At 39.2% G+C, this 20,669-nt stretch overlaps 1 protein-coding gene across 2 annotated transcripts in view; it reads right to left on the reverse strand.

The window, feature by feature from the left end:
• Positions 1–20,669, reverse strand: part of LOC149947678 (uncharacterized) — an 86,490-nt gene that overhangs the window by 45,006 nt on the left and 20,815 nt on the right. The gene's annotated exons all lie outside the window — the stretch shown is intronic.

Raw genomic sequence — 20,669 nt, forward strand, 5'->3', positions numbered from 1 at the left:
CGATGAGTTAAAAGAGCCCCAGAGAGCTTCAAAGTGTGGCCAACTAGTAGCTGGAAGTAGTAGGTAAAAAAGGACTTTGAAAACAAATCGAGGTAACCAGTGTAAAAAAGTAAACTTGAACAGTATTTTAAGTCCCTGCTGCTGGGTTTTGCGCTTGTTGCAGCCTACTTCCAGGGGCTAGTAGGCCACACTTTGAAGCTCTCTGGCGCTCTTTTAACTCATCGTAGGAAAATGGGGGGGGGGGGAACCAGGCATACTTATCAACTCACCCCCTACATCTCCTTAAATTTTTGCATAACCTTTTGAAACACTCTGTATATGTAGTGTAATGGTGAGTTGAAATTACATAAAGTCTCTACCAGCACCAGGGTTAACGACGGCAGAAGGGCAATCAAATGGGGGCTCCCAAAAATTAGGATGATTTCTAGCAGTGCCTAAAAGACTTCTTCCTTTACGAAACTTGAGAGTCTGACGTACTGCAGTGGCGTATCCAGTGGGGCACAGGAATCATTGCTCACCCCAAAACGGATGGTTGTATGTACAATTGGTTTTTTTTTCAATTGTATGCCCCCGAACTAAAATCCTGGCTACACCACTGACCTACTGCCAACGTAACGTGTATAATGATAATGCAGTACCTTTCAATCGATAGGCCTTCCACTTTTCAAAATGGCGGGGAGTGTAGGAAAACTCTCATCAGAGCAAATCGGGTTCATTCGTGATCAAATTAATCAAACCATAACTGAATTGATTAAATTATGATAAATGGACTTGCAGATTATCAAATGGATTTAATCGTGATTGATAGGTAAGATAGCGATTAAAATATAAAATACATATACAAATTATATTTTTTTGAGATTTGTTTAAAGGCCTAGGATTCCTTCTGCATTTTTTCCTTTAAGTTTTCTTCCCGCCGCGTAAATATCCTGGTGGTAGGCCAACGTGTTACGCGGTTGGCCTACCACCAGGATATTTGCGCGGCGGGAAGTAAACTTAAAGGCAGACAGGCAGAAGAAATCCTAGGCCTTTAAATGCCCCGGAAGGTTTTATCATGTTAAAGACGACACTTCTGCCAAATAGATTGTCGAATAATTTTCTCAGAGCCAGAATACTAGCATGGTATAGAAAGTAACTGGGAAAAGAAATAAGTAGTGTACCTTTTTGTAATAGCGCGAAGCAAACCAAACGTATTCTCGAAAACGAAGTTTTACGTGATCCAAATGCTTATGGGCGGGTGATGTGGATCGTGGCGGTCTCCAGAGTTCTTTTCGTCCCATTCTGCGTTAAGAGAGCACCAGAAACAAACAGCGGCGGCGCGGTCGAAGCTGGATGGGATTGCTGAACATTGAAAGTCGAAAACATCCATGCTGAAGAACCCAAATTAAGAAACCGCACTCGCTAACGTCGACGCGAAACGTTTTCCGACGTTGAAATAAACCTAGAGAGACATGTATAATCCAGCGAGCAAAGCGTCCGTCGAGCGAAAGGGGAAAACGCGACTGGCAAACGGTGGTCGCGGGAAGGGCGCTCCGAAGGCTTCGAAGTAGGTCACGGCGATCAACCCTTTTCGCCACCCGGCGCCGGAGTGGCAGAAGGGTTGGCTCCTTTTCGCGGCCGAAACGCGTCAAAACAACTTTCCCCCGCGTCCCTCGGTAGACTCGACAAGATTGTCCTTGACCTTTTCCCAGGTACCCGAGATACGTGTCCGTAGAATCGTTGGCGGATGAGGGTAATCGGAACCGGTGTCTTCTGGCTCGTTCGCTAAGCCAGTACCGTTTGAGCGAAGAGGACCTTTTGGGTGACGTAAGGCGACGGGACCAACGCTTCTCGCGTGGCGCGCTGCTGGAAAATGTTCGCGAGCGTCGTCAACCGTATAAGAAGAGAACACTTTCGTTACAACCCACCACCAAATGAACTTATCCGGTGAAAGCTATTTCGAGCTGAGAGTAAATATAGCCCGTATACCCGACCCAGGACCGTGTTGGCATTCCGACTGTAAGGGGGAAATCCGCCAGTTCAAACGTGGGAGAGTCGCGGGAGAACAAAAAAATATATTCTAGGTCAGCCCTTCTAAGGGCAAACAAAAAAACCCTTGCCTTATATTCTTCAACGTCGAAACGTCTGAAAGCTGGTGGTTTCGTTTTCCGCCACCGCTCACGGGCCGAACTCGCTGATAAAACTCTCCCCTCGCTCTAGTTATTGGCCTGTCAGTAAGGAAAGGGGGCGCCCAGTCGCCAAGCCGAACTCTTTGAACCCTGCTGACTTCCGTAAACAAGAATCTCCAGCTTCTACGAGGCTTCCACGAAACTTGGTGCCCCCGTCGACTTTGGGCTGCCCCCCCGCGTACCGTCTGGTCTTTTTCCTGGGTGCCGATGAGTACCGCGATATTCGCCGACTGGAGAGGGGGAAAAGGGTGGAAGCCAAGAAGCCTACATATATTCCGAATAGTTTCAAGTTTTTTTATCGCGGTGCCGCGAGTGGGGGAACATTCAGAAAAAAAACATACAGATACTGACGTATCTTTAAGTAGAAATATCAAAAATTCAGATATTTTTAACTAGATAGGACTCGAATAAAATCGTCGTAAGTAAATTTGGCGCGAGTAATACGGAGAAAAAGCACGGATGATCATTGACTGAACCGAGAGCGTATTCGAAGGAGCGTATTGGTGTCTACGGAGATGATCCCTATTTTCGGTGCCGAAGAAGGAAGCCATCCGCGCTGCGTGCGGAGTACAAAGAGGGGGACGCGCGAGGGGGAAGCGAAACCCCAAAAAGGGTGGTAAAAAGTGCTGATAGGGTCAGACCGAGTGAGGTAGAAGGATTTTTTTGCCCGGGCATGGAGGGAGTGCGCGGGGGTTCTTAGGGGGTTCCCTCTCGCCTTGTTTGTCTGCTTTCAATTGGAGGTCAAGGTCTGTTTCTCAAGGCCCGAAGGGGGAATAACGCGCTACGCTTGGAACCACGAATCTCCCGTGGCTTTGCGTGGCTTCGATTCGAATTTTTCCCCCGAGATGGAAACTTTAAGCCTGCTAAGATTTATGATAGACAGACGGGCGTCATTTATTACCGCCATTTTGTAACGTATTACTAATTCGGACAAAGGTTTTCTAGATGTGGAATTGTTTTCGCGAGTTGCCAGCGCATTTCGATCTTTGAACTTGGAAAGATTAGACGCGTTCAACCTGAGCCTCTTTGGTGGGCGTCGAGACCAAGTCGAACGTGTAGAGCAGAACGATGGAATTTTCGAAAGGACAAAGTGTGCCTTATCTCGATCGGATATTTTGGAGGGGTTCTTTAACCTTTTCCACCATAGAGGCATAAAACCAATTAACAACAATCAGCGCTTATTTGCATGATTCACTCGAAAAAACCTACTCAAAAAAAATACTCTAATTTCGTTTTACATAGGAGCGGTATACCAGTCGTCAAGTGCTCAAAACAATGAGTCATTCGATTTAAAACGTCGCTGACTGCTACAAGTTACCGCGAAGGTGAAAAACGCAATTGTTATTTCGACCGATCGATATTCTATCCTAATATTTTGGCGACGATTCGCAGTGTCGCGTAAAATTGAAAGGCTAACCAACTCAAATTGTCTCATTTTGTTTAAAATCCACGGATCGCCTTAAAATATTTCAACCTTCCTTTCGGATATTTTATATAATGTGGAGCGTAGCCTTTTGAATCAATTCGTTTTTCCCTGTAAAGTGCCCAAACATTATCACACTCTAATGTTTTTGTAAAATTATCACACCACATTCTAATGTTTTTTTTTTAAATTATCACACCACATTCTAATGTTTTTTTTTTTAATTATCACACCACATTCTAATGGTTTTTTTTTAAATTATCACACCACATTCTAATGTTTTTTTTTTAATTATCACACCACATTCTAATGTTTTTTTTTAATTATCACTCTACACTAATGTTTTTGTAAAATTATCCAACTAAAATGTTTTTGTAAAATTATCACACCACATTCTTATGTTTTTGTAAAATTATCACACCACATTCTTATGTTTTTGTAAAATTATCACACCACATTCTTATGTTTTTGTAAAATTATCACACCACATTCTTATGTTTTTGTAAAATTATCACACCACACTAATGTTTTTGTAAAATTATCCAACTAAAATGTTTTTGTAAATTTATCCAACTAGAATGTTTTGGAAAAATTATCCAACTAAAATGTTTTGGGAAAAAAATCCAACTAAAATGTTCTTTTTATAAAACAACCTTGGCCATCTTGTTGAAATGTTGCCTCCCCGCTTCAGCTGTGGATCCGTTTTCTCTCCCACTAAAGAGTTTATGAACTCATTCTTAGGCATTGGCTGAACTATTCCAGGGCAACATTTCAACAAGTTGGGCAAGCGTAAAGACATTTTATAAAATCAACTATTGAATAGGGGAACTCGTCTCAACTTGATTGTCACGCTAGGTGGTTTCGAAGTGGTTTTGACAAGGTGAAACCAGAAACACGGCGTGTCCTATTATAAGTTCCGTCTTCGATTGAGCTAATGCGCGGAGGAGGCTTGTTGCGCGATTTCACGGACTGATATACCGCCAGGGGGAATAGATTCCAGTGTCAACAAGCCTATTTCGCTATTTAGCCCTGACCGTGAATCCCGCTCGGCCCGAAGAGAGTCGCGCAGGCCATTGACAGCGAGTGAAAGTGCGCGCCGAGAGATTAGAGAGAAGAAAAGAAGAAGCAGAGCCAGAAAGAGAATTTCCTAGTGGGCATCGCGCCAAGAAATGAAGAAGACGAACTATTTTCGCCCAGGCAGCGTCGAATTATAAGCGAGGCAGCACGCGCCAATCGCACGCAGCCTTCTTCTTCTGGCGTGTCGTCCCGCGCGGCTATTTTTAAAAGAGTCCCAAAGAGTTATTACGCTAAACCTTGCCGGATAAAATGTTTGTTTAACCACAGTTTTAAAAGACTAAAATAAATTGTTCGTTGTAAATATTTTCAGTAAAGTTTCTCACGAAGGTAAACAATATCACTTGCCAAACCTCGTAGCCCGAAGTGCAGTCAAGCGTTTTACAATTTCTGTTTGGATAGAATGTCATACTAGTGCAGGGGCGTAGGAACCAGGGGGGAAAACGCGGCAATGCCCCTCCCTAGAATTTTACTGGGAGGGGCAACTAATGTTATTGCCCCCTCCAACTTTTTGGTCAGTTGAAATCTTCGCAAGGATCAAATTATAATTTTAAAAGCGTATAGAACCTCAACTATGTTTTTTCCCGCCAATTTACTTAGTAATAAAAAGTATAAATGCATTCGGAGAAGCTACACCCCATTAAAAATTCAAAACCATTCTCCAGACCCCTTTTCGTTTCTCTTTGCCCCCTCCAACGTTACAGTGGCGTAACTCTTGGGTCCTTTATACCCGAAATATTTTGGGGCCCTTTCATATCAGGAGCACCATTTCTTCCTAAAACCATTTGGGGCCCCTTCTTGTACCATTCCTTACGGAAATCTTTTGAATTTTTATCACGAGCCCCATTTGGTTTGGGGACCCTTATTCTTCGAGGGCCCGCCCGCGCAATCTACAAATGCATTCGGAGAAGCTACACTCCATTAAAAATTCAAAACCATTCTCCAGACCCCTTTTGGTTTCACTTTGCACCCTCCAACTTCTAGAACGTTCCTACGCCCCTGTACTAGTGGTACCTCAACCGCTGCACCGTGTCGTTCGGATGACTTTCGAAATATCGCGACTAGTCGGTACAAGTCAAGATTGTTGGCGTATTTTATGTTTTTGTTAAATTTGTAAATTTTGGGGTAATAAATTAATTGGCATTTTGGGAAATAACGAAAACCAAGTGAAAATAACATTTTATAACATTTTCAAAAATTATCAGAGTCAAAATTTGCTAAAATTGTCAGAGTGGAAAAGGATTAGAATCGAAAATTTTGCTAAAATTATCAGTCGAAAAATTGGCTAATGTCGAATATTTTCTACAATTTCCAGAATGGAATTCTTTTCTAAAATTGTTATAGTGGAAAATTTTACTAACATTATCAGAGTTGATATTTTACTAACATTATCAGAGTTGATATTTTCCCCACATTATCAGAGTCGAAAATTGTACTAAAATTATCAGAGTGGAAAAATTTGCTAAAATTATCAAAGTGGAAAAATTTACGAAAATTATCAGAGTGGGAAAATTTACCCACATTATCAGAGACTAAAATTATCGGAGTCGAAATTTTTTCTAAAATTATCAGAGTGGAAAATTTTACTAAAATTATCAGAGTTTAAATTTTACTAAAATTATCAGAGTGGAAAAATTTGCTAAAATTATCAAAGTGGAAAAATTTACGAAAATTATCAGAGTGTAAAAATTTGCCAAAATGATCAGAGTGTAAAAATTTACTAAAATGATCAGAGTTTAAATTTTACTAAAATTATCAGAGTTTAAATTTTACTAAAATTATCAGAGTGGAAAAATTTGCTAAAACGAGTCGAAGCACGTCACTATCTCGTCAGAAAGTTCCCATTCATAGCCTCGGGTGTTTGTTGGAAATGTCTCTAGTCTATGTGGTTTTCGTAGAAGTGGAACCGACTTCACAATGATCAGTTAAGCGTCTATATTCGCAATCAGTTTCTCAGGAAGATTCGGAGAATGCCAAAAAAACCACTAATTAATTATGGAACACGAATAAATACCTCCCTGGGCACTGTATATGTAAGACTTTGGCAGGTTTTTTCTCTTTCATCTAGTTCCATTCGTGGCTGCCGAAAATAATACGAGCCCAAAAAACAGAGCCTTCATTTGCATCTTCCTCGAGGAATCTTTCAAGATGTTCTTGGCGCGTAAGAAAAGACCATGAGCGAACCATATAAAAAAACCTTTTACGGCACGAAGGATCAAAGGGGTTTTTTTAGACGCTTTTTTTGCTCCGGGCTGTCTTTTAATTATTCTTCACCCTGAGAGAATGCGGAGTCGCCATTTACATTAATTTACTCCTCCAACAGATTCGACGCTTTTGCCTTATCTTCATTTATATTCTTAAGTTTTTTTTGGCTATTATCTGGCTTCCGCGAAAAATACAATTCGCTTATAGCTCGCGTGTCTTGTCGCGGCCATTACCCTGCCGGACACCATTCCATTACAGGGAATAGTCACTTAGGTAATCAGGTATACCATTCGTATATCACTTAAGATAATCACTGTAAATCACAGAACATTTTTCGAAAATCAGAAATCATTTCAGCTTTCATTTTCTAACACTAAATATTCTTAACGTGAAATAATAATAATAATAATAATAATCAGCTAGGCTAATACCCAAGGCACCACCTTAGGCCCAAGTCATCTAGCGACTTTTAATGCCTTAAACTGGTGGCCGGGTTACAATGCGTAGGAGGGTGGTGGCAAGCCCTTCATTCCACGCCAGCCAACAGCTCCCTACCCTCACTATAGGATAGTTTTGTATTCTATTAAGACGAAGAATGCTTTTTATTTCTACTTACAAAATGACTATTTTAAGACAATTTATATCATCGATCTCAATTCCCCTCCTGCTGAAGATATTTCCTAGGATCAACCATTGAAATTTAATTTAATTAATATTACGACGAATTAATAAGGTATTAAAACTAGTGTTGTTAATTTTCCAGAAAAATAAAATGCGGAAAATTTTCCGCAAATCGGAAAAATAAAAAATTGAAACATAAATTACTTTTTAAGGGTTTTTAATGTTATTAACTTTTTATCGATATAAAATGTCTAATAAAAGTAAACATACTACAAAACATTAATAGTATTTCATTATTAATAAGTTTAACTTACGTGGAGTGTACCCGAGGTGTAAATCACCGATTTTGATGAAACATGAATATAATCTTTTCAATTTTTCGAACTTTAGTCCAATCTTGACAGGTCTAAAAAACACCAAATAGAAGTATATAAAGCCGTTGCCGTCAATTTAGAAGATTTAGTCTTTCTTAGTTCTTGGCTGTCAGACGAACTACTATAGGACGGGGTCCTGGTGTCGGTCAAAAGTTATGAGGTAACTTTGCGGTTTTAATTAGTATGTTCGGTCTTCGGTCAAGAAAAGAGTTAAATTGTGTTTCGCGTTTGGAACGTGAGTGAATGGACTTAAGTGTATGAACAGTGTTAAAGTAATTGTGAACTAACTCAAGTCAGCTGTAAGATAAAATTGATTGTTTTTATTTTTTGAATTGGAATAACCTAATTATACCCTTGAAATTATCAACTCAACCTGTGAGGCTAATTAAGTAGATTGGAAGTAATTAGTAGCTCTCAGCTCTCAGCTGTTAATTAAGACAAGAGTTTATAATAAGGTAGTTAAAATTACTCAGTATAATTTATGATATTTACTTAAGTGTAAGTGTGTTTTGGTTTATTTTTCAATCACGATGAACTAAGACACATCTAGTCTTAGACACTTGAGTACCAGTTCTGTACAATTACGTAGGAGGGATATATATTGTTGGGTTATTGATGAAAGTTAAATCTAGAACGTTCCGTAGACTGTTCTGAATAAAAATAAACATTTATAATTTTGCTTAATTCTGGTTGCCATTTTATTTTCTAATCACTCGCCCACAACATTACAGTTCTGGCAATCCCGAATCAACTAAATTTTCGATATAACGGCGACGGGAAATTGGGGAATATTCTTTTAACAAAATTTCGATAAACTATCCTTTAATTCAACGGTCGTTATAATACCCTCTGTAGATATTTCTTTCATTAAAATTTGCTTTGTATTATATTCAACTGACGAACTTGTACAGTAAAAAGGGTTTAATTCAATTGTGCATTGTTATACTACGTCTAACTCACTGTTGTAACTACCTAACTTATGATATTCTGAATAAATTAAAATTGGTCGTTGCGTCTCAATTATTTTAATTATAATTAAAATCTTATCCCAGTTCTATCCCGCCCGGTATAACATTTTTAACAAATAACTCTAAATTGCGGAGATATATCTTAAAGAGTTATCTCGAGAAATTAATACCACTAGGGACAATTCTTCCGAGGAGAGGTATATTTTGGCTGGCCAACTTGTTTAATCATGATTTCAGAAAAATACGATTTTAGAGAAATTAATTAAACTCCAAATAAGAATCATACAGTGTGTTTACGGAAGAAATAATTTCGTCTTAAATTATAAAAGGATAAAACACGCGTATACGGCGGAAGTTTTTATATATCGCATATTGATTAAAAAATTATTCATTAAAAGGAATTCTTGTATACTTTGGCACCCTAATGAAAAACTCTGTACTTTTTCATGCTTTTAATAAAGAGCCGCTATAGGCCAACCCTTTCAATTATTTTTTTGCTTCTCTCTGTGTGAAGCTCGTATGCTAATTAGAAACTGTTTGGCTCGTCCGACGCTGGGTCTCTTAAGCCGCATATTAATAAAGAAGACAGGCTGAAGTACAAAGGAAATTCTGAATTAAAAAAGAAAACCTTTTACATAATCAATGTATGCACCCCTCCGCGGCTATGGCGCCCTCTCTCGTCGGATTTTTTGTCTCTCTTTTTTGCGAATGCGGGGGAATTAATTATTTTTTTATACCTCTATAGCTTAGCGCGGAGTTCTCGCTTTTCTTATCGCCGTTGTTGGAACTTTCGCAAAAATGGACGGAGCTAATATTAATAGAGCTTTTTCAATGAACTTTTAATTAACTGAGTCAACTTTGTAAACGTACCGGGAAAAAAGGGGTAAAATAACAAAAGGGACATACACGCCTTTAATGTAATTCGGATAATCTAGCACGCGCACCGCCTCCGCCTCCCTGTGTGCTCTACCAATATTTAGAAATACAAAACGCGCGTATATAAAGTTGTTTAATTTAGACGATTTTGTTTATAAATTTAAGTATATTTCGAACACACCACCGAGTTGAAAGAGGGCCTGTAATAGAACGCTTTTCACAACTTACACTTCAAAAAAATTTGGTTTTCGATGGACGGCGAGCGTAATAGGGTTTTCATTAGTCAAAAGGTGGTTTTTTTTTGCTTGTCCGGGGACAAAAAGTGTAAGCTTTTTACCCTAAGACGTTTTATTCGCCTGTTCTCGGGGTAAGATTTACACTGTCCCGAATTTTGTTCGCTTGTTCCAGAGCTCTAAGGTTACACTTTTTAGAGGGAGTAATCTAGCTTTGTCGTCTGCTTAAATTTCGTTTCACGAAAACATGACGGGCAAGCTTTTTATAAATAACCTTTAACCTTTAACTACTCCCTTCTTACTCCAACTCGTTTCTTTCGTCCAGACAGAATTGAAATCGAGTAAAATGACGTCATATGGCTACACTTTTTAACCTGCTCAAAAAACCCAGAACAGACGAATATAAACCACCTAATGTTTAATCACTTTTTTACAATTTCCTTTAACACTGTAAATAACCATTTTGTTTCGCGTGAGATTGATACGTTAGTTAAATTGTATTGAATTATTATAATATCCACCACACTCTCAAGCTAACCAAGGTTTATCAACTTTTTCAATTTTCTTTTATGCTGTGAATATAATTATTTTCTTCTAATGCTTTTCGGTATAATTTGGATTAATTGTAGATAAAAAATAAGCATTTTAATTTAAAATGTCATTATGTTACAAAGAAAATAGCAATTCATTGTATTTATATATGTCCACCACACGTGTTAGTAAAAATGGAATCGTTCTTGACTACGCAGGCTGATTAATGATTTTAAAAAGTCGCTTGATGACTTAGGCCTAAGGTGGTGCCTTGGGTATTAGCCTAGCTGATTATTACTATTATTATTATTGCTGATTGGCTGATACAAGAGCGGATAGACCGGATGAATATAAACCTAAGTGAGCCCTACTATAATCACCGACTTTCAACCTATCATAACCGCAATTTACGCAAAATGAGATTTTGTTCAATTGAGGCCCATTTTAAGTATATTGAGATATTAAGAAAGATTTGGCTTAAGATTTCGGATATTTCAAAAGGTTGAGATTTGAAAACCCCAATTTTGGAATTATTGGATAGATTTTAAAATATCGTTACGATTGTTAAGTTGATTGAATTAATTCGAAAATCTACTTTATTTTCATTTAAGTTATGTAGTGTTTCGCTTTTGTAGTGGACAAGTGTACAAATGTACGGAAATTGTTTTGAAATGCAAAACCCCGACGAAATATTTCTTTCAAGCAGTGGCGTAGCCACAAATCCTTAAAGGGAGGGGTTTAAACTTTGTAAAATACCTAAGGGGGGTCGAGAAGGGGTGAAATTTTAGTACAGGCAAAGTTATAACCAAGGGGGAAGGGGTTGACACGGTAACCCCCTTGTCTACGCCACTGCTTCCAAGAAATCAGCTCTTGCAGGCGTCGTAAATTTAAATATATTTTCGTTTCTAAGCCTTTCTTACCACTTAAACTGATTAATATTAAGAATTATTTTGAAGCCAGCGATATCGTAACTTCACACAAAATAGTCTAGAAATCTTTATCGGATTATTTTGGGTTGGTACCCGGTTTTTTTCTTCAAAATGCTCCATTAGAAAAACATTTTTACCGCATTGTACTAAACATTTGGTAAATAACATGACCCGTGGAAAAGCGTAAACACTGCACGGTCAAGGGAGATTCTGCCAGGCTTGAAAAACAACCTGACAAAATACGAAATAAAATTTTTGCGTGTCATCTATAGAAAAAGGGGGAAGGGGGGAATCGTGCAACAAACACGAAAATATGGCGGGAGTTTTTTAAGCCGAAGGGGGGGGGGTGTTGTCGGGGGGGAAGAAAGTGTGTTATTTTTCTAGACTTGTCTGGTTATCCGTTCTTCGTGAAAGGGGGTCTTAGAAAAACCCCACACGGCCGTTCGAGAGAGAACGGGGGGAATCAGCCACTTGCTTGGCTTCGACCGAACCAGAGACGCATCCCGAAAGGAGGCTTGTTGTGATATCTCATTGCGTTGCATACTATTGAAGACTTTTTGAATTTAAGAGAGAGGAGCCACGGATCTGAGGGGCACGGCCTAAAGGTTACTACGACTTCGTACGAAAAAACAAGCGCTCTTCGATTTGCCGAGCTCCAACTTCACGTTAATTATATATGTAAAGTTTCTTTCTAAGTTCATTATCACTCATTATGCCCTTCAAATTATGGTCGCCTTTTCCATAATAGTGTCTCTCATTTTAAAATAAACTAACCATGTTATAGCTTTCGTTAGGTACCAAATAAATTAAAATAAACTTAAAACGGTTTTAAATTCACAATATATTTATTTACAACCGTTTTAAGTCTCTTTTATATTAGTTTTGTTATCTTCACTTCCAGGTACCAAAAAAAAACAAATTGTGAAAATAATTTTATTTAAATAACGTTCTAGACAATTGAAAACCGAACACATTACCCAATAACGCTTTTGTTTTGTAAATCCAAAACAAATTTAAACTATAATATTTACACCATTATTTTAGTGCTTAACTCGCCTTGGTTATGAAGAATATTCGTTATTTGTACTGTCTTGGGTGTTCTTAAAATCCGTTCCCAACTTTAGGTTCGATCCCAAAAATCCGACACTTAGATCGCGAACTGGCACAGCGCAATGGAGGGAGTTACGGAGTAAGTTGAGGGGTTACATCTCTCCCAGACATACCCGAAAGTGCGGGGGGGGGGGTCGAGGCAAAGGGATGAAGATGAGTTTTTAGACCCTCCCCTACCTCGCTTTTTTAGGTATAAGCCCGAAGTCGCGACCGGTTAAGCTGAGAACGCGGGGGACGGACGAGGGCCGCGTTGACGAGCGGCGACCCACGGACGCGAGAGGGAGGAGCGCCTCGTCTATTGCCAGGTTAGTCTGGCCCGAAATGACCATTACGCCATGCGTAAGGACTGGGGTGGTCTTCCTTCCCGCTCTCAGTGGGCCAACTTTATTTTTTAGGAACAGCCCATATAAGAGAAGGAAACGGAGGGGGTTCGATGACCGAAGCTTCGCTCGCCGATATCTAGGTGGCGCTGCTTTCCGCGCCCTTTGAACTGCCCGCCGCTATACCCTACTCGCCCTAGCGAGCGTATCGGGAGATTTTCTCCCGCCGTCCCCGATGGCCAGAAATTCCTGATCAAAAAATGGTCAATGAGCCTTCCGCCACGCTACCGAAATAAACTGATTCGTAACGGGTACCATTACTATACCACACTGACATTTTGTGAAGCACCGTTGAGCGAGGGAGACATTAGAGTATACTCGCCCAAAGACGACTTATATAATTGAAGGAACAAAATAAGGGGGGGGGGATTCAGGGAATAAAATATGGAGATTATCGTCAAATCCGATCTAAAAAATCTCCTAATTGGTTATAGAGAAACAAGCGGTGACTACTTTGCTTCAGTGGCGTAGACAATGGGGTGGGCGGTTTCCAGGTCCAGACACCCCCCCCCCCCGTTGGGCCTACCTTTGACTGTACTAAATTTCCAACCCCTTCTCGACCCCCCTCTTAACACGCACATAGTTCGAACCCCCCCCTTGACGAATTCCTGGCTACGCCACTGCTCTGCTTTGAAATGCGATTCAACAATCGCTACGTTATCAACTTTGAAACGCAAACTATAAAACGGAATGATCATTTATGGCGAATTGGAATTTCTTCTAAAGGATGACCGGTTCTGTAGTTAGTAAAATTGTATAGCGAGAAACCATGCTTATTCTTCCGGTGTATATTTGTATAACTTACTCCCCAAAAAAATAAGAACTGAAACTAATTTTAAAATTAAAAAAAAACTTATTCGAGACTGGATTGTCAAACGGTAATTGAGAATATACAATGATTATGTCTTTCTATTTTTTCTACTTTTTATTTACAAAAGTTGATGGGTAAAGTGACATTTCTCCCTCTTTGTCTTTAAAATCGGATTCCCCACAAACAAGCTCGCTGACGCGGGGAATTTATAATTGATATGTAATCAAATAATTGATAAATAAACGAAACTGAAACTGAAACTGCACAAAGTTTAAATCGACGACGTTTTTTTTTATTGTACCTAAGCTGTGGCAAAAAAAGTAGGAATTTATTGCATGGGCTGTTTACAAAAATTATTCACAAATAGAGTTGTCGATGGGTAAAATTCCCGTACAGTCGAGATAATAAAATATTTTTGAAATCCCGAAATCCGCCTAAAAATCAGTTGCAAAATTTCGAAATCCGCCTAAAAATCTGTTGCAAAAATTCAAAATCCTCCTAAAAATCTGTTGCAAAAATTCGAAATCCTCCTAAAAATCTGTTGCAAAAATTCGAAATCCTCCTAAAAATCTGTTGCAAAAATTCGAAATCCTCCTAAAAATCAGTTGCAAAATTTGGAAATCCTCCTAAAAATCAGTTGCAAAATTTGGAAATCAGCCTAATCAACACTCTGAAAGTCTGAAATCAAAATCAGTTTCTGATTTCCAAAATCACTTGGAGATTCAAAATCCCGTAAGCGAAATTTATAAGTTTCCGACCCCTCGGTTACTGATACCGTTTGCTCTACCTTTAAAATTCCCCGAAAGCTTTGTCTACGCGTGCATCCCCGGACCATTTCTCACAGCGAGCAATAAAAACCTTATCTTCAAAGATTCCGCGTTTATTGCTTTGAAAATGCTTTTAACGCTTGCACGTGTAAGAAGAGTTAAAACGGCATCGAGACCCGCGAGCCATTTCTGCGGCCCGTACGACCAAACCCCTTTTTTCACCTCGCGAAAAGGGTAAAGAAATAGTTTTGTACCAATAGAGGGGGTTTCTCGCTGGGTGGCTGGCGTCTCCGTTTAGGAGTGAGAAAAATGAGCGGTGTTTAACAAAGTAGATGGGTTTGCACTATATTGTTCAAAAACTAACATTGCGAATTTTCAGAGAAACGAAGAGATTTTTAGAGTACACATTTTTTAATCTAACGAAACCGAATGTGTGATAATCAAAATTAGTCGAAACTAATTTTCGGTCGATAGAAGTTTGAAAGCCCTTCAAAAGATTAGGAACATGGGTGCTTATTAGGTTAGGAATTCTTAAATTTTCTCGCAGAAAAATGGTAAGAATTCAAACGTTCTTGACTTGGTTTTGTATTTTGGAATGTTTGCTGGGGAGCATTTCAAATCGGGCCGATCAGAAACGTATAATTATTGTGGTCTTTTTCGCGCATTTTGTCCCTTTCAAATGACATCGCGACTTCAGAAAACCTTCGCGGCAGTTACAAGTAATCCTTTTTGTATTTCTAGAAATGCCCCGTGGATTTCGAGGAAGCGTTCCTCCCAGAACCTTAAGTGCCATCGACCAAATGTTACAACTACAAGAAGCCAAACCATTATCCCAAAAAATAATCTGGGTCAAACGTACTGTAAAAAACCGAAGGGTTTGAATAAAACCCATAAATTATCCGTCACTAACTGGTTCGTTTCTTGACGGACGAAGGGGTATACTCTAACCCGAGAAGAGTAGCAGTGCGGGCTATTTTGCGCCAATTAGGCGAATCTTAAAGCGTAAAAAAACGGTTCCCGGGGGTTCGAACCCCGCAGGAACCAACAGCGGTATGGCACCAAAGAAAAAAAACTATTCACGTCGTAAAAAACGAACTACAATCAGCTGAAGTTTTATTGCTCGCGTCCTTTTGTTGGAAATATTTTTTAGCGTTTGGAGAAACACTTAAAAAAACGATTTTTTTTTTTAAAATAGAATACCGACGGGAAACCAATCAACGCGTAGTTTTTCTCCCATTTCTCGCATTGAAAGCCTTTTTTCCGCCGGAGAGTCACGGTCATAAAGTTAAGGAGCAATAAAAAGGATTGTTCGGAGGATTGTAAAAAATCAGGGGATTGAAAGAGCATAGTCGCGCGCGGGTAAACACGTGCGCGTTTCACCCGTTTAACTCGGCACGACACTTGTTGGAGAATTCCCGGATTGCTTATCTCATATCGATTGAATCTTCCGCTCTAAAAGCGTTTATATTTCATCCACGAATGGCGGATGCATGGGGTTACGGAGATGAGCCATCGAACTGTTCGGAATCAAAGCTGTTGTGGACTTGCCCGTTACAGAATTCTCATGTACGAAAAAATAAAATTGACGTGGTAACTAGGCCTACCAACGCTGTTACTTTTCCTCGCGAGTGTAATTGCAATAAAGTTCACGAGCCAGCAAACCAATGACGAATTTCACCAATAAAATAACATTACATTTTTCCAATCTTTCGGACCCGAAATATTTCTACCCTAGTGCAAATAACTTAGAAATCTAACGAATTTTAAATTACGGTAGAGTTTACGACTACTAAATATTGGTACACGAAAACGTTTACTGCAAAACAAATTAAATCGTATCATTAAAGCTGCTTTCGAAAACAGTCTAAAGCCCAGTTCACACTATACAATTAATTGGGCCACTTAATTGAAACCAACTAATTGTAAGCAAGAAAATTGAATAGTGTGAACAGAAAAATTGTAACCATTGTTCCTACTTTTTCTGTTCACACTGAAACAATTTTCTTGCTTACAATTAGTTGGTTTCAATTAAGTGGCCAATTAATTGTATAGTGTGAACTGGGATTTACATAGAGGGGTAGAGGAGTGGTTAGCACTTTCATCTCACAGCGAGAGGAGCCGGGTTCGACCCTAGCTTGTGGCACTGAGAACCACTCCTTCACCGTTGAGTTTGCAAGGTCTTTCCCCACTGGTTAAAGGGGTTTCCCCAAGTTCTTCGGTTTCCCCTTTCCGTAAAACATTTTGAGGTTAACGGTAATAGTTATCGTAGGGAGCTGTTGGCATGAAGGGCTTTAAACCACCCTCCTATACGCAATTTAACCGGACCACCGGTATAGGTATTTTCACAAGTCACTAGTTGACTTAGGCCTGTGTGGTTCCTTGGATATTAGCTTAGCTGATTATTATTATTAATATTATTACACCCACAAAATGGATGACTTCGTAAAGATATTTAATTTATCTTTGGCTTTTGGCTAAGATAAAATTTTAGCATATTTCCAATCAATCTATACGCATTGCCAACTGATTTAAAGGCATTAAAAGTCGCTAGATGGTGGTGATTATTATTAATTAAATTAATAGATTATTGGCGCAGCTTTATCCAACCCTTCATAGTAACTTATTTCCATACTCCATGATAAGAAATCAGGGGCGTAGGAACCAGGTCGGGGGGGGGGGAATGCCCCTCCCTAGAATTTTGCTGGGAGGGACAACTAATGTTATTGCCCCCTCAAACTTTTTGGTCCGTTGAAATCTTCAAAAGGTTCAAATTATCATTTTAACAGCGTATAAATTTCAGTCTTTTCCCGCTAATTTCCATAGTAATAAAAAGTACACTAGTGCATTCGGAGAAGCTACACTCCATTAAAAATTCAAAACCATTCTCCATACCCCTTTTCGTTTCTCTTTGCCGCCTCCAACGTTACAGTGGCGTAACTCTTGGGTCCTTTATTCCCGAAATATTTTGGGGCCCTTTCATATCAGAAGCACCATTTCTTCCTAAAACCATTTGGGGCCCCTTCTTGTACCATTCCTTACGGAAATCTTTTGAGGCCTATTTTTATCACGAGCCCCATTTGGTTTGGGGACCTTTATTCTTCGAGGACCCGACCGCGCCCCAGGCCCCGCGGGGTCGTAATTTACGCCACGAACCTTTTCCAAACGAAATCTTCCAAACAACCTAAAAAACATAAGTCGTTTAGAAAAAGTTAATTAGTGTAAGAGATATTGTTAGGTGTGTCAAATAGCGAATGGGAACTCTTTCCGAAGACAAGACAGATGATGGAAGTCGGATTATCTCTCGAAGGAGGGTATTTCGAATTCAAGCCGATTTAACGCTGAAAGTTGGAAAGCTTGCTTTAAACGGAGGTCGACTCGTCGCAACCCTTAAAACGGGCTCTTTTAAAGAGAGTCGCCTTTCCAACCTATTTATAAATGAGCCGCAAACACGCCTTAGCGCCTGAACCAGAAGAGAGACGGGAATGCCTCCCGTTTCTTTCAACACTTCGAAAATTGTTGGAAACTATTAAAAGTCAACTCGGAAATTTTCTACTCGCGAACAAAAAAATCCCGCGGTGCCGGGTTCAAGGCGCCGTTTTGCCCCGTCGTTCTATTCGACGAGCGCGGATACTCGGATAATTTTAGATTTTCCAGTTCACCGATATAGAAGCGAAACGGATGTTCGCGGGAAGAATGCCGCCGTCCAATTATCAATTAAAATAAAAACCAATAATGTGTAGAAAAATATTCAAATTAAGTATTTGGTATAATTTATCTTTGAAATTGGGTGGGGATCAAGGAATTCTTGCACTATTGAAACAAACAGCGATAAATTATATTAAATAATAATAATAATAATAATAATAATAATAATAATAATAATAATAATAATAATAATAATAATAATCAGGTAGGCTAATACCAGGGCCCCCACTCAAATCTTCTATTTTTATAGGAAAAATAGGATTATATTTCTAAAAATATAGAACTTTATAGGACTATTTTTAGAAAATTATAGGATTTTATAGGACAATATATGCTATTTAATTTACTAACTCTATGCATTTAAAAATAGAAACTATTTAACCATTTTATCACAAAAATATACTAGTAGCTAACCATGTTAACAATAACAAAAGTATAGACAAGAATGACTTGGTATAGGAATTTATCCTATAACTAAATCTAGCCATTTAACCAAGTAGTTGGATTTGAAATGGGCAAAATATCAAAATTATAGGATTTTTATAGGACTTTTGGGGGATTACTAAAAATATATTTTGTTATAGGACATTTCTGAAATTATAGGATTAAAGGACCTCTGGGGGCCCTGTAATACTCAAGGGACCACTCCTATAGGCCCAAGTCATCTAGCGACTTTTAATGCCTTTATCCCAGGCGGCCGGGTTAAAATCCGATCAATTCGGAAGATATGATTTTTTACCAACACCTTAAAATTTATATCACCTTGACGTTTTCAGGATTCCACGTAAATGCAATTGTACGCTATAAATGATAGCAGAAGTATATCCTGTTAAAATCATTCGCTGGAATCATGTACCTTCGGAAGATAATAGCGTCACATACTGATTTTCTAATACTATTTCATCGGAAAAATATGCTTTCTCAATAAAATAATATCCTTACGCTGTAATTTTTACATTTTACATCTTAAAGGCCGACTACATAGATCTTCGGTTTACTCTGTTTTACACTGGAAGTAGGCTTACTGCAATACACGTGTGCCACGCAGTCAGCCTACTTACAGTGAAAGACAGAGTAAACCGAAAATTTATGTAGTCGGCCTTTAAAGCGCTGTACGAATCCGCGATTTGGAGGGAAATTCCAAATGGTTACTTATCTCGTAAGAGCTATATTATTAACTTCTAACGATAGTCATTGTCATAAACTAAATAATGGCCAAATAAGGCGAAATTGTGGCATTTCCTGATTTTATTCTAAAATTTACGAAAACTTCTATAACAGATAGGTTAAAATTAGTTTTTTTTTACTGAAAACGGGAAACGTTAAAACCTCGGTAAAACTGCTCTCCATCTGGTGCAGCCATAAATTTTTCAGTTTACAATACACCTTAACTCGAGTATTTCCCCAAAAACCTTTCGGGGAGAATAAAAAATACCCCTGAAAACCGTTTGAACCAAGGGTTATTTCGGCACCCATTCACTTCCCGATATCCTCGCTAGGTGAAAAAAATGAAAGTATCAGAGATTTTTTTATCCTATTCGCGTTCATCCAGCTACGTTAAAAAAAAGGTAGGTAGGGATAGATTATAACCTTGACAGTGAAAGTTTTTCGTATTTGACCTGCTTAATCACAATAGCCCAAGCCCTCCCCGGCATCCCCCACCACGACTATCCTTAGAGTAAAATGTCGGGCTATACACCTTGAAAGAAGAACCCTGCGCCCTTTGAAGAGCCCTTTATCGGCACCCACGGACACCCTGGGTTTTTTTTGGGGCCCCGGCGTTTTTTTTAAAGGAGGAAGAAGGGACTCAATATTTAAATGTTGTAGCAGGGTTCGACTCCGCCCACTTATTGTTCCTTAAGCTCCGGATCCCGGCGCAACTCCCGATCGTCCGTGCCCCAACGTGGTCCACGTTCTTAAGCGCAGTCTGCTAAAAGGCGACGTCGTAGGTGAAGTTTTGGCCCCCTCTTCCTTCTTACGTGGCCCGCTCATCGTCAGACGGGTAAAATATCAATAGGAAATAGGGATTTTTTTGTTACCCAACGAACGTTTTTATATAATCGTGTATGACCTTTTCTTCGAGAGTCTATCAGCAGTCCATGTTCTTATAAAGGATTTTTTCCCGACAGAAACGCAATGACGAATATGTAGAATGTAAAGTTTTGGGAGGAGGGGGCTATATACCCTCGCTGGAAAAAGGTTTGTCGTATAAGAGTTATGTCGCGAAATGTGATTTTTTTCCTTCGGTTCTCCTCTTTTTTTTGCTGCTGCAGAGCCCAAAATAGCCTCCTATCTTATACGAACGCGAGTCAAAGGATTTTTTTTTACCATTTCCCACCAATTTCCTCTTTCAAAGGAGCAATCCAATAAAATATTAAGGTTTTTTTGCGTGTGTGGCAGGGGTTGGCGCGTCTGGATTTCGTAATGGGGTTATTGACGGTCCAACAAGTCCGCTCGCGAAACTCACGAATGACCCTAAGAGGGTTGCGGGTTT

Source organism: Leiobunum rupestre, chromosome 4, assembly GCF_980474605.1.
Source record: "Leiobunum rupestre chromosome 4, qqLeiRupe1.1.hap1, whole genome shotgun sequence".
Taxonomy (NCBI): domain Eukaryota; kingdom Metazoa; phylum Arthropoda; class Arachnida; order Opiliones; family Sclerosomatidae; genus Leiobunum; species Leiobunum rupestre.